General features: G+C 38.1%; 1 protein-coding gene and 1 long non-coding RNA gene across 2 annotated transcripts in view; one reads left to right on the top strand and one right to left on the bottom strand.

The window, feature by feature from the left end:
* LOC116722754 (protein mono-ADP-ribosyltransferase PARP14-like) overlaps positions 1 to 3454 on the bottom strand; it is a 47791-nt gene extending 44337 nt beyond the window's left edge. The window contains exon 1 of the mRNA XM_032567027.1: positions 3368 to 3454. The gene's annotated coding sequence lies outside the window, so the exon portion shown is untranslated. The remainder of the gene's footprint in view (positions 1 to 3367) is intronic.
* Positions 3455 to 10633: 7179 nt separating this feature from the next.
* Positions 10634 to 11587, top strand: LOC116722762 (uncharacterized). The gene is made up of 2 exons (XR_004339833.1): positions 10634 to 11393; positions 11481 to 11587. It is a non-coding gene; the product is annotated as an uncharacterized LOC116722762 (long non-coding RNA).
* Positions 11588 to 12561: the final 974 nt, after the last annotated feature.

Raw genomic sequence — 12561 nt, 5'->3', positions numbered from 1 at the left:
TTTCTATGAAGTCAGTGGTATCTGTGAAACAGTTCCAAGCTAAAATAAGCAAAAGTTCCAAGTTTCAAGTTGTTCATTTTACATTCATAAACTAAGTGGGTACCTTTTCCACTCTGGAAAGTGACAACAGCAGATGAGATGTCAGGGATCAGTTCCAGGTTGTAGTCCTGGGAGGCAGTCGGAGAGCTTATGTCTCTCAAAATGGACTCCACCAGCATTCCAGGAATTCTGAGTTTACAGAATCTGGAATATTCCCTAAAACAGCCGATTTGGAGCACTGCTCCTCATCATCTGAATCACCATCTTTGCCTTTTGGGCCTGTCTCACCACCATCCACAGGTTCTTGAATTGTTGACCGTTTGTCAATCCCTGCATGATTCGCTGTCATTGAAATATAAAAGATGATATAGTAAAAACCTGCTGCAATCAAAAGTATTATTGTATTATTATTTTGGTATTGTAATGACTCTTGGTGATTGTTTTTTGTGATTCACACACATCAATTTAGCATGAAGACAAGACATATGGGTTCATGGAATCACAAAATACAAATGTTTATTTATAGGCTATTTAAAGCCCGGGTATAATTTTCTCAGCAATCAGAGAGCGTTATGAGATCATTTCATTTAATGAAAATTAGGTGAGATCATTTCATTTTTCTATATATTGGATTTTTGAAAAATTTCTAATTAAAGCTTAACACTGCTGTCTCTCTGCATAACAATAACGTAAAGCCCAAAGTCAAAGGACACGCATTAATATCGTTTGCTTTCTCATTTCTGAATTAAGCTGTACTGACCCTTGCAAAACCTTACTGATTTAAAGAAGCATATACATTCTTAGAGAATGACGGACATTCAAGTATTGTGTTATTGTGGTTTAAATCTTCTTAAATAGTTGTATAATAATCTTAGTGACTGGTTTGCAAATTTATGGGAAGTGTTAGATTATTTGCACAACACCCCTGGGACTCCATATGAGTCACTAAAACATACATGGATCAGTTGTAATGGAGGAAAAGTGGCTGTAGACTGATCTGTGGAACTGAGTTGATTGTGAGGCTATTCAGTCCGTCTAATTCATGGAAAGGAAAGAAACACTCTGGTTTGTTGTTAGAATGTCACAGAGTTTTCCCCAAATAACCAGTTTAATAGGTTCAATATGAATCTATTAACTGGGTAATACCCAGTAGGGTTAAGCATCTCAGTACTTGTGGGGTGGAGAGTCCTGTTTTAAGATCAAGCTGGAAAATGTTTGTTTGGAGTAAAACATAATTACACCTCCAAACCTTAATATCAAAAACCAAACGGCCTCTTTCTGGCAAACTGAAAACAACACCCAGTATGAACAGCTGCAAGTACTTTAAATCACCAGTGATTATTTCCTGTCCATCCAGAAAGTAGGTTTTATGTTAATAACTAATACACATGTTTACTCTGTTACATGTTTATCCAGCTTCACGCTCACTTAGATTTAGTTACGGTACATCGTGCTTCATGTACTTGCATGCAGGTACACATATAAAAAAGGTTTGTTTGCATTTTAATTAAAGCATAATAATTAATAGACAGTTCTATATATTATTTGTTTGTAGACTTTTAATTATATCTCAAGAACAGATGCAGAAGATGTCTAAATAATAAAGTTAATTCCATCATTATTTATTGTTAATTAATTTCACATCAAAGAACAGATATTTCCTCCACGGATACTTACACTTTTTGTTGCCTTCATCAGATGATTCCCCCTGTTTAAAATAAATTTTACAAATATTTCAGACTTTTATGTGCTGGACAATAATGATGAATGTTACATTTAGGGTCTGAAATGTCAATGGGTTAAACTTCAGCGAGGTCATAAACAGAGAAGTTTATCCGCCTACACAAAATGAAAGAACAGCAGCATGAATGAAATCAGGCAGAACCTTCTTGAATTCTGATCATTTTCATGGTTTCCAGTAAACAATAAAAACCCTGCAGGGCCAGATCTTCTTTATTAGGAGCTTGGAGTTTTAAACAGAAAGCAAAGAAAGAGTTCAAAGGTCAGGGGTAAATCAGGTCAGCGTCATTATACATGAATGGATCAGATAATCAAAGTCATAAAAGTAAATATAAAATGAGCTTACCGACTGACAGACAAAAAATAAATAAATAAATAAATCATAACCACAAAGAGAAATATGTCACAACATGTTTCCAGAAACTATGAGTTTGTTCCCTGACGCTGCCAGGTCTTTCGTACGAAATTCAGGTTAGATAAACTTGCTAACAATTATTTCAATAATAATTAGTAAAGCAATATGTTGGGTCTATTTTAGCTCTCAACCTGCATGGAATCAACCAGAGACATAAATTGCTTTTCTGCAGAAGGTGGAGCAGAGCAAGACGCAGAGAACCGCCGTCAAACACTGTCTGGGGCCAACTCCGCCCGGCTCTCAGTCTTAAACTGCCTTTTAATTTGATTACAAGGAAAGAGGTTGTGCTTTTTCACACAGTCACACAAACAACTGATCAAAGACCTTTACCACAGGATGTTCTGGAACCTTCTGTGGGCATGCCCTTACAAGGGCACAAGGCTGCTATAAATCAGCTTCACAGGCAGCTAATGACACAAACATGTGTAAACGTTTCTAACCCCCAAGCAAACATCCAAAAAACATTTACCACAAAAGAAAGGAGCCAAGTAAACAACACACAGAATAATAATATTTTAATGACGCCAACACCACAGATATAGTCCCGCCAACAGGTTTATTAGAAATAAGTACAAGCTGCTATTTCTGAGGCTGCAGATCACACCTCTAACAAACTAGCACACTCAACTGATAGCTTCACTGCTAACTCCCCTCTGAACCCTCCCCCACTTCCGGTCCTGGTACTGCCGCTCCACCGATCCCCCACCCACATGACAGACCTATCACATGTGAGCGGGAGCCAGCAGAGTCAGACAGGAAGCCCATTACAGTACTTATAACAAAAAGGATCACATTGCAACTTATAACAAATACAAATAACCATATGAACCCCAGCAGAACTAAAACAGAGAATCGTTACAATATGAAAACATAACCTTTCAAATAAACTCATAAGTAAATGAACTTAGATAATTTTTCCAACACAATACTCCTATGATAGCACAGAAACTTGTCTACAAGTCAGATTATTAACTAACTTCCACTTTTTAGCTCTCACCTGTTTCTGTTTTCCGTCTGAAGGAAGGCGGACTGTCATCTTTAGCACTCCTTCATCCAAACTGATCTGGTGCGACTCTTTGCCCAGGACATTTTTCTGGTCTGAGAGAGAAAACGGGGTAAATCCAGCAGGTTTTTACTCAGGACTGATCAGAAATCTGACAGTCTGGGACTCACCCTCCTCTCTGAGGAAGCGCAGCAGCGCAGTTGAGCTCCCGGACTCATAGTCCACCTCGCAGTCTCCTCCGTTGGACTTTTTTACTCTGAAAATATTTCACCAACTTATTTTTCAGTCTCGGTGTGTTTGCTTTCTTCCAACTCCACCAGAACAGGGAAGGTGTATTCCTCTGCCATGGTGCTGGCCTCTCTCCTTTCTGATCTGACTGAACTCTTTCGGTTTTGTTTCTTTAGAAACCACGGGGGTCCAGATGCAGCTGCATAGCTTTACGGGATTGGCGCAGAAGGAGTCGCAACAGGAAGAGCGACACGTTTTCTTCGTTTATTTTAAATCGAACTAGCAGTTCAGGCAGTTAGAACTGGTCCACACCCAGTCCCAGTTTACTTTCAGTTTTTCACTGGGGACTTTCCACGCCAGGAAAGGTAACTTATTGGGGTGTTATGCCGAGAAACGCATGCTTGCCTAGAAACGCATGCCCTGTCGTGGGAGCGCGCATCGCTCTAATCTCTCTTATATTGATGAGAAATATGACCAAAGAGGAAACTTTTAAAGATACTCCTAACATTATCACGTTTCTTAGCCATGTAAGCCCTAAAACGATGGGTTTTATTTCCCAGATTAATTGAAATAAATACAGTTTTTACACCTTTATTGAGACATATGAGTCGAACGTTTTTCAGTGTCTGTTGAAAATGTGGTCAGATGGTTTGAAATTCCCCGATTTTTCTTTTAACACCATAATAGCTTAAAGCATTACAAAACAGAATCCCATTATGTAGAACATTTTATATCATCCTTAACCGTCTAGTCCAGGGGTGGGCAATCCTGGTCCTCGAGGGCCGGTGTCCTGCAACTCTTAGATGTCTCCCTGATCCAACACACTTGAATCCAATAGTTGAATCACCTCCTAAGTTCAGTCAAGTTCTCCAGAGTCCTGCTAATGACCTCATTATTTGACTTAGGTGTGTTGAAGTAGAGATACATCTAGAAGTTGCAGGAGACCAGCCCTCGAGTTGCCCACCCCTGGTCTAGTCTATTAATGTGGGGGGAGAATGCATTTTAATTTCTGAGCCTGCCAATATTTGTATCCCCTGTCTACTGTCCTGTTGATATGAAACTTATAGCGGTAGCTCAGAGAACAAGTGTCATTACGTAGAAAAGGTGAAATCCCTCTGAACTCTTTATTTCTTCAAGTTAGCAGTGGGATGCTTTTTGTTTTTGTTTTTTTTTTACCCCTCCAGGGGGTCTTTTGTGGGCTCTATCGTCCCTTATATGACAGCAGGCTGACAGGAAACAGGGAAGGAGAGAGGGGGAGACATGCGGCAAATGTCGTCGGTCCGGGAGTTGAACCCGCGACGGCCGCGTCGAGGACTGAAGGCCTCCAAATATGGGTCGCGCTAACCACTACGCCACCACGGCGCGTCCTGAGATGCTTTTTTTGGCATTGCAAATTATTAGCGTGCCAATATAAGCACCCTTACAAAAAATCCAATGAAAATCACATGTGGTTCACACAAAGTTTTACATGTGAATGATGTGTGAAAGATGTGTATCACATGTGAAAGCACATGTTTTTGTGTGATTTTGGAACGTTTCGTGGTAAAATCACGTGATTCACACATTTCCACATGTGGAAATATGTAATATACAGTATCTCTAGTGCGATCTGTTGTTCAAGTTTTTTTTTTGTGAAATGTTTGAAATTTAGTAGTCTAAGTTTGTTTATTTAGAAGTTTGGAAAAACATGTCTAGACTTTATTTGTATGTCAGAGCTCTACCTCATGGGTAGAGCAGTTAAAACAAGTTTATATTGCTTCAAAGCTATTGTTCAAGGGTATGTTTTTGTTGGTTATAAAAAAAATAAAATAAAAAATCAGTACCGGCCAAAATTGGAATTGCCAGGTCAGACTTTTTAAAGATCGGTGATCGGAAATCGGCCAGAAAACTGCAATCAGTGCACCCCTAGAATAAACTGCAGTAATTACAAAGTAGGGCAGGTGAACTACCTTGATGGTTCTTAACCCTCTGATGCATGAATTATGATCCTTTGTGTCAGAATTTTTTTTCCATTTTTTAAAATTCTTTTCTTAAGGCATAAAAAAGGTAGGAACATTTTTTTGTAAAAATTTTTTATTTTTTTATTTTTATTTTTATGTGATCAATTGTAATTTTGTCCAAATACAAAGTTGTTATTTGAAAAATACATCAGTAGTATTGTTCCTTAGGGGTTATCTGATGTCACAATATTTTTTTTACTTGCAAGAGTCGTCTACAGTAGAAGGAGGGACCGGGTCGGTTCTCATGCTTTTTTGTCTGTCGGCCATATTGTATTTAACAAAAATAATTTCTTGCATTTGCAGCTGATGGCCAGTAGTTGATGGTATATTTTATGATGCATTAGTGTCCACTTCAGTGGTCTGTGTGCATTTATAACATAAAAATCCACAGGAAGCACAAGAAAATGGCTTTTAGATAGCTGTCCACTGTAGTGACCACTATGCATGAAAGGGTTAAATGTGACAACAGCAAACTTTTCAGCTTCATTCAGTTGAACGTCTTTGTTGAATTGGTGATCGTTTGCCGATCCCTGTATGGTCCGCTATTATTGAAATATAAAAGATGAAAGAGTCTTTTTCATGGATTCATCTGTGAACCCTGAACTTTATTGAAATTATACTATTCCTGAATTCAACACATTAGACCAGCGGTGGTAACTCCAGGTCTTCAGGGCTGGCGTCCTGCAACTTTTAGATGTGTCTCTTCTTCAACACACCTGAGATAAATAATGAGGTCATTGGCAGGACTCTGGAGAACTTGACTGACTTTGGAGGTGATTCAGCTATTTGATTGAAGTGTGCTGGACCAGAGACATCTAAGAGTTGCAGGACACCGGCCCTCAAGGACTGGGATTGCCCACCCATGAGTTAGACAATGTTATCTTTCAGCCAAAAGAAAACATATTTTAGGTGTTGCAGCTTCTAGGCGCAGTTAGTCAGTGCAATGTGCATCACTGCTCACACAGCAATAGTTATTTGCTGCGAGCCAAATCTGAGTCAGCATTTGGTCTGGATCTATAAATGGACCTTTGGTCTTTTATTCCAATGGCCCACAACCTCCGTGTATGCTACGAGCAAGGCTTTATGTTTTTAGCCAATTTGATAAAATAATTAAACATGCGAACATGAAAAACTGTCAAAAAGCTGGAGTATAACATTCTTTTTGGCAAAAATTCTCTCTGTTTTATCTTTGGTTCTTTTGTCATTAATAACACAATTAGGCTTTATATTTGAAACACTGAGAGCAATTATTGTTCATCAAGTCAATGACGTGTGCTGAGGTTTTAATTGGGCTGGATGATATGGTTGAAAAATTTAACATAATATAAGCGTTTCATATCAGTTGATATAGATAATTATTGATTGTTTTTTGTTTTAGGTATCTGAAATATTGCCAGTCTGGTGACATGACGTTTCCTGTTTTACACAGTTCTCTTCTCAAGCTGTTGCACTCATTTTCTGCCTTCGCTGAAGCATAAAAGCATTGGCTCACTGCACAACTGAATAATATAAAACCCAAAGTCAAAAAGTAAGCTGTACTGACCCCTACTGAGTGAAGAAGCTTATAAAATCGTAAAGAAGTATAAACATTCAATTATTGTGTCACTCTAGTCTCAAGTTCTTCAATAGTAGCAGAATAATCTTAGTGCATGGTTTGCAAACTTATGGGACGTATTAACCCAAAGTTATTTACACAACAACCCTGGGACTCCATGCAAGTCATTAAAATATATCTGGGTCGGAAACGTGGCTGTTTAATGATCCGTGAAACTTGATTGTGAGGATATTCAACCTGGCTAGTTCATGGAGGGAAGGGCGGGTGAAACAGCTTTTACATTATTAAAAGAGAATAATCAGCAATAAAGACAGTTCTATGTATTATTATTATTTGCTTGTAGACTTTTTATTAGATCCCAAGAAACATTTTCAGTGTACAGAAGATATTAAAATTATAAACTTAATTCCATCATTATTTATTGTTAATTAATTTCACATCAAAGAACAGATATTTCCTCCATGGATACTTACACTTTTTGTTGCCTTCATCAGATGATTCCTCCCTTTTAAAACAAATTTTACAAATATTTCAGACATTTTTGTTGTGGACAGTGATGAATTTTACATTTAGTGTCTGAAATGTCAATGGGTTAAAGTTCAGCGAGGTCATAAAAAGAGAAGTTTATCCGTTTACACACAAAATGAAAGAACAGCAGCATGAATGAAATCAGGCAGAACCTTCTTGGATTCTGATCATTTTCATGATTTCCAGTAAACAATAAAAACCCTGCAGGGCCAGATCTTCTTTATTAGGAGCTTGGAGTTTAAACAGAAAGCAAAGAAAGAGTTCAAAGGTCAGGGGCAAATCAGGTCAGCTTAATTATATGTGATTCGATCAGATAATCAAAGTCACAAAAGTAAATATAAAATGAGCTTACCGATTAATAAACATAAAATAAATCACACCCACAAAGAGAAATATGTCACAAACATGTTTACAGAAACTATGAGTTTGTTCTCTGACGCTGCCAGGTCTTTTATGCGAAATTCAGGTTAGATAAACTTGCCAACAATTATTTCAATAATCATAAGCAAAGCGATATTCCTCCAGTAGCATGCAAATAAGTAAGGAAGATTAACTTCCACTTTTTAGCTCTCACCTGTTTCTGTTTTCCGTCTGAAGGAAGGCGGACTGTCATCTTTAGCACTCCTTCATCCAAACTGATCTGGTGCTTCTCTTTGCCCAGGACATTTTTCTGGTCTGAGAGAGAAAACGGGGTAAATCCAGCAGGTTTTTACTCAGGACTGATCAGAAATCTGACAGTCTGGGACTCACCCTCCTCTCTGCGGAAGCGCAGCAGCGCAGTTGAGCTCCCGGACTCATAGTCCACCTCGCAGTCTCCTCCGTTGGACTTTTTACTCTGAAAATATTTCACCAACTTATTTTTCAGTCTCGGTGTGTTGCTTTCTTCCAACTCCACCAGAACAGGGAAGGTGTATTCCTCCGCCATGGTGCTGGCCTCTCTCCTTTCTGACCTGACTGAACTCTTTCGGTTTTGTTTCTGGTGAAACTACGGGAGGCGGGAGGCGCTCTTACTGACGCAGCTGCGGAGCTTTTGCGGGATTGGCGCAGAAGGAGTCAAAACATTAAGAGCGACACGTTTTCTTCATTTATTTTGGAGACTTAATTTGAACGAGCAGTTCAACCAGTTAGAACTGGTCCAGTTCTAATTGGTAATCAGTATTTTTCACGGGACTTTCCATGCCAGGAAAGGTAACTCATTTATAATTTATTTTTCAGCCTTGGTGTGTTGCTTTCTTCCAACTCCACCAGAACAGGGAAGGCGTATTCCTCCGCCATGTGCGCTGGCCTCCCTCTGTCTGGTCAGACTTCTTACAAATGCATCTGTAACAACTTTAGAAAATATGCCTTTATTTTTTATTATTATAATGTTTGAAATTTTACTAAATCCTGATTAACACTGAAGAATCCTATTTTTTTTTTGTTATATTTTAAGAATTTTATTTGACTTATTTTAATAAGCACTAGTACCTGTACTGTCACTTTAAGAGACCGTCTTATGACATCAGCACTGTACTACCTTCAGTTGGCGCTAGGCTGCCTGAGAAGAGGTGCGAAATTTTCTTTGCTTTTGCGTAAGCTTGCGTTTTATGACATATATAAAATAATTGTAAGTACATGCAGCTATGAATGTTTATTTATTTTAATACATATAGAGGAGTATTCTTTTTGACAAGTTAAAAACATTTTTCTTAAATGTTAGAGCAGATATTGTTATTAGTCACAGGGTTTCTCCATGTGTTTGTCTGCTAGGGGAATTCTGACTCCTGTGAATGGAAGAGCTGCATGTTAAAGGCATTTTTATTTTTATGTGTGCAGGACTCTGCCAGCAACCTGCATTAAAGATCAACCAGCAACTCCTGTGGTCTGACTCCCTTCTACAACTGAACACAACAAGATTAACAGACTGTATATGACTAGGTTATCAGTAAAGAACACTAATAATATACACCGGTTACACATCTATGACTGTAACCAGGAAATTCAATGTTTCCTCTGTCTTATAGATTAGCAGTAGGCAGGGCTGTGCAGAGACATTTGGACTTCTGTGGAGGTGTTCTATCAGATAGCCATACATGTCAGAATAGCATACATATGGTAAGAGCGCATGCGCACGCATGCGCATTCTGCAGGAGGTCCGCGATATTGAGAGGAGTCGTCAGCTTGTCATACGCGAGAAGAGACACAATAAAAAGTAAGTAAATAAATTAAATTTAATGCTCATACGCGAGAAGAGACACAATAAAAAGTAAGTAAATAAATTAAATTTAATGCTGCTGCAGCTGCAGTAAACTACAAAACACGCCCTGTTTAAATTCACGTCCCCCAGTTCCTTGATATTTTTGGGTTGGATAACATGTCTGCTAACTTGGATAGCATGTCGTGTATGTGATATGTTAACCTGAAAAGCCTTCATGTTCCGGAGTAAGACAGGGAAGTATACTGTCCTCTCACCTTTTTAACATCTACATAGATGAACTTAATGTTGGCATCCACCGTTACCAACATTAAATGAATCAGACGTATGAAAACGCAATTTTTACCCACACTGAAACTGGGGCAAAACCAGTGTTTCACTTTTGAAACAAATCCTTATCTTCATTAATGTATATGAAAAGCGTTCATGTTAATTTTGTTTTTATATGTGCTTTACATTTACACATATTTAGTTTATGCAAATTGAGGTTGTTTTTGGAACATGAAGGCTTTTCAGATTAACAGATCACATACACGAGTACAGCCACCTGGGTTATGTATTAGTCACTGTCAGTGTGACTTTTGCCTCAATTAATAAAAGACAGGAGATGTTCTTGAGTCACTTGAAGTCCCTGTGTTCACCAGGCGTTGCCAGGAAGGACATGGCATCCACCAGTGTTGTCAATAAAAAATTGGGATCTCTCAATTGCATTTAAACTCGCTGTTGTGTTTTCTGCAGTATTTCAAGAATTGCATTGTTGGATGCACATGCATAAATATGTTGATTACAAGGTTTTTTTGTATTAAATCGGAATAAAAAAGGATGGATATGAAGAAGCTTTCACTACAAACTTTTTTTAATTTATTTTAATTTTGTATTTCTTGTCCTAAGAGCTGATATTTCACAGAAATGTCATATTATTGCAGCACCAGTTGGCGTGTTTAGTAGCAGGAGTAGGTGTGTTTTGTTGTGTACGCAGCTGCAGCAGGGTATTATTATATATTTGAACAATTTGCAGTGTCTAATGAATTGTCTTGTTTAAATGCTTGTTGATGCAATTTACATGTTTTCTTGTGTCATTTATAGCAAACATGGAGTGCAAATGGGGGGAAGTCTTCAGTTTTATTTCTGAAGGCTCCTACCCATTGACACTCAACAGAGGGCAGAGGCAAACTTTAAGAAAGTATGCCGAAAAATTTACCACTGGCTGAATGTTCGGAGATTTATAGCTTTGGACAGCTATGATTCTAAGAAGTTTTTGGTCAGAACACATGAAATTTTATTAATGTTGGGTATTAAGAACCAGTTCCACTGTTCAGGGAACTGTGGAAGTCTGTGTGAAACCTGTTGATCTGTTTTGTTAATATTCTAACAATCAAAAACACAAGATGGCTTAGGAGCATATCACCGAATTTTTCATTCCAAACGGAACAAATTTTCCCTTAGGCTATACCGGAACAGTCCAAAGCATAAAAAAAATCCAAAGATATATGACATACTAAATTGCAGTATTTTCTGTTATGTACTAGTATAACATGATGGCTTGTCAACAGAATATAAAGAGGTAGTACTTGACTATTTTTGGTAAAGTACACTCTAAATGCCTTTATTTGTTCCCAGACAAGGTGGAAGAGTACTGTGTGGAATGCAATATGCTTCACTGTAATGCTTCAGAGAACATCATTGACATGGTAAACAACTAAACTGTACAACTTAACGCTTCAAACACATTACACTTGCTAACTCATAACTGTTTTCTTTTTCTGTCCACTTCACAGATACAGTGTGACTGCTGCTCAAGGTGGGCACACAAAGAATGTGCCACAGACATGGGTGACATGTTCAAATGTAAAAAGTGTAACTTAAATTAAACAGTTTTACCCCACCAGTGACAGTGTGGATTATTAAAAATACAGAAGTAAAATGTTCTACATTAAATATAGTACATCATACAACTGATGTCATTGGTATTAATCAGGAAGTCATACAGTGGCTAATAAAGTGTATGGCAATCCGACAGGTTAAGAGATGCATCAGGAAGTCATACAGTGGCTAATAACAAAGTGTATGGCAATCCGACAGGTTAAGAGATGCATCAGGAAGTCATACAGTGGCTAATAACAAAGTGTATGGCAATCCGACAGGTTAAGAGATGCATCAGGAAGTCATACAGTGGCTAATAAAGTGTATGGCAATCAGACAGGTTAAGGGATGCATCAGGAAGTCATACAGTGGCTAATAAAGTGTATGGCAATCAGACAGGTTAAGGGATGCATCAGGAAGTCATACAGTGGCTAATGAAGTGTATGGCAATCAGACAGGTTAAGGGATGCATCAGGAAGTCATACAGTGGCTAATAAAGTGTTATTACATTAGCAGCTTTATGACGATCTAACACCGTTTTAATAAAGATGATTAAATATAAAATATGGTGAAATTGCCGTTGTTCTGTCAGATAGCCATACGCTGTCAGGATAGCACACATGCAGTCAGTACGCATGCCCGCGCATGCGCATTAAGAAGTCCGACCGTCAGTGGAGTTGTCAGTTCAGCATACGCAACAAGTTATGACGAAAATAAGTCATTAAATTGTTTATAATATGACATAATATGATAACTAGATAAATATACATGCGTTGTCATGGTTTCAAAGTGTATTTAAAGCAGGTCTGGCTGCAGCTGCAGTCAATTACAACACAGGCCCGTGTAAAACTCATTAACCTACTTAACCGCTAAGTCAGGATGCCATATAACTGTTAATAACAAAGTGTATGATGATCTACGTCATGATTCTATGTTGCTGATTAAATAAAATCATATGGTAATGACAACGTATACATGTCTGAGCTAAGCGTATGA

The sequence above is a fragment of the Xiphophorus hellerii genome, chromosome 7 (assembly GCF_003331165.1).
Source record: "Xiphophorus hellerii strain 12219 chromosome 7, Xiphophorus_hellerii-4.1, whole genome shotgun sequence".
Taxonomy (NCBI): Eukaryota; Metazoa; Chordata; class Actinopteri; order Cyprinodontiformes; family Poeciliidae; genus Xiphophorus; species Xiphophorus hellerii.
This window is presented reverse-complemented; position numbering and strand designations above follow the sequence as displayed.